This window comes from Haliotis rubra, unplaced genomic scaffold (assembly GCF_003918875.1).
Source record: "Haliotis rubra isolate DU_JTF1 unplaced genomic scaffold, ASM391887v1 Scf549, whole genome shotgun sequence".
NCBI classification, from domain to species: domain Eukaryota; kingdom Metazoa; phylum Mollusca; class Gastropoda; order Lepetellida; family Haliotidae; genus Haliotis; species Haliotis rubra.
Genome location: NW_025767245.1, coordinates 250793 through 253379, shown reverse-complemented (window position 1 = coordinate 253379; position 2587 = coordinate 250793). Strand labels below are relative to the sequence as shown.

The following is a 2587-nucleotide window of genomic DNA, read 5'->3' as shown; positions in this document are numbered from 1 at the left end:
ATTTTTAAAAGAATTAGACTTGTTAACTGATTTGTAAATAGATACATATTTTATTATTGGTAGTTTAGATTAGTACCTGAGATTGTTAGTGGCTGTACCCTCAAAGGGGGTTGAAGTAGCTTAAAATTATTGTCCTCCCGAGAGGGTACGTAAGTCCCGAAACATTCAAAGGAAATTTAAATATTACCAGCTGTTTTAAATGTAGTATTCTTGTCATTTTAATTTTGGCTAAATTTGACTTCAATCGCCATCGGCTGAAGGGGTGATATAAATCCAACTAGGGTCCATGCAGGTAGCAAAAGTACTGTGAGTCCCCATGGTCCCTAGTTTGGTGATCTACCTTCAGTTGTTGGCGATCTATTGCCAGTTTTTATATTGTATTGTCCAAATAGTGCTATCAGTTTTAACTTTCCACACTAGTTTTAGTTGTAATTGTGATATTCTAGTTGTTTTACTGTCCTTCGTCGACAGGTTTTTATAATATACATCTATTCCATTTCAATGTCACATATGTTCTCGTCACGATATGGCTGAAACATTGCCGATGTGACGTTAAATAATAACTCTCTCACTCAGTCATCGAGAGGAGAAAACGGAAATGCAACAATATCTTTGCAGTTGATGATTGGATGAATATAGTCAAGAAGGCAAGACTCAATTCTCCCATTTTTAAAGTCAACAAGGTATCAAACAATGACATAGGAGACATCAGAGGAACAGCAGAATCCAACATGAAAAAACAGCTGAAATCAGAGGATGGTGATCGCCTTCAGATCAGAAGTGTGATGTGGTTTTCCTATGGAGAGAGTACAGGGATCGACTATATCACTCTCGAGGAGAAAGTCACATCACATCCTGGGGAGGTCTGGTGCAGATACACATTCAGCACAATGGAACCCTGGAAGAAGATTCCTCTGCTCAAACGGGCTGGCAGTCTGGAGAAATCCTCTACTGTTCCAAAGACCTACTCTGGTCTCATTGGGCTAAAGCGTGCAAAGCTGAACGATCTGAGGAAGATTTCTGAAAAACACATTCCTCCTGAGTATCGACTATTGTACGAGTCTCTGCCATGTGTTGATGGAAATAGCACTGAGGAAGAAAGTGATTCAGATTAGGATGTCTTCGGTAATGCCTTACACTAACACAATCTTGTTAAACATCATGTATACCCATACAAAATATGTTTTTCAGGTTTATTCAGTATGACAAATTGTGTGTATTCTTGCAACCTTTGACTTAATTGAACTATACATTTGTGTCTGTTTCCAAATAATCAATCCTTACCTCATGACCTCATTTTAACACATTGAAAGATATTGTGCAAAATGTTTGGTTCTATATATTATTCACTGACACTTACATACTCACCTTCATGTACATAATTCTAAAATACCATTATTTTGTTTCAGAAATGTCACAGGAAAGTGATCTTCTCCATCTACCAGATGAGATTCTGCTCTATATTGTTATTCTGTTGGAAGTTTCCATTCCATTTATATTTGTCTACAACAAACTCAGCTTGGTTTGTATGAAGATGTATTTCCTTGTTAATCTTCCTGATCTTTGGAGAAAGATTTCTCTTAGACGATTTGGACCGATGAAATACACGCCTGGAGTCTTAGACAACATCTTCGCTCATGCCTCACACATGAAACACCTGTATTTTTCGGGAGATATTGGAACCATCAACCAAGATTATATATGCAGGAAACTGAGCATGTGCACTTCTCTGACGTCATTAGATCTTGGATGCAATTATTATTTGCAAAAACTGACTTTTTTGCCTGATCTGGTCTACCTAAAGAGATTTATCCTGGACTTTTCAAACATTCCATCAAATCAGTTTGCATTCATATGTTGTTGAAACATTACTCACTTGAGTTTTCATCACTGTGAAAGTTTAAAAATGGATGGTTTAAAACCTATCATGCGATCATGTTTTTGTATTTAATACTTACACATCAGAGGGTCATTTTGTATTTCTGTCAATGACACTCAGACCATTGTTTGGCATCTCCGATCTATGCAAATGCTTGTAGCTTCACCATCAATTGCGTGCAGCAAAGACGAATTTGACACCTTTTTTTACCCTATACCCTGGTCTTAAAGTGGAATTGTTTGAGGCACTTGACAACTGATTGAATTCAGGGGTTTTATTTGCTCAAGAGGTTCAGATTGTACGGTTACTTTTACTCGTTTTTGTTTACAAGTTCTATTTTCAAGAGGTCTATGTTTACATCCTTAGATTTCCTAGGCCAAACATTTCCACGATCTGTTTTTAATAAAATGTTGATTTTAGACGTGTTATGTGTTCTGTAAATGTTTCACAAGATTGCAGTACTTTCTGAATCTGCTTCATCTCCATCACGCCACAGAACAGTTGTACTTTAAACTATCATAAGTACAGACAACTCTTCAGACTTGCACAGGATGAAAATACAGGAGCTGTTATATTACCATAGAGTTACATGTTCACATTGTTCTCTGTAAATGCAAAAAGGGCACATGTGTCAAAACACATAAAGCCTCTTGCATCCACATTATTATGTATTATGTTTTTAATATACTTACAATGACTATATCTTGA

The 2587-nt window shown here is 36.6% G+C and overlaps 1 long non-coding RNA gene across 1 annotated transcript; it reads left to right on the top strand.

Annotated features, from left to right (window-relative positions):
- The first annotated feature begins 577 nt into the window (after positions 1-577).
- Positions 578-2297, top strand: LOC124253658. Its single transcript, XR_006892256.1, has 2 exons — positions 578-1125; positions 1410-2297. It is a non-coding gene; the product is annotated as an uncharacterized LOC124253658 (long non-coding RNA).
- Positions 2298-2587: the final 290 nt, after the last annotated feature.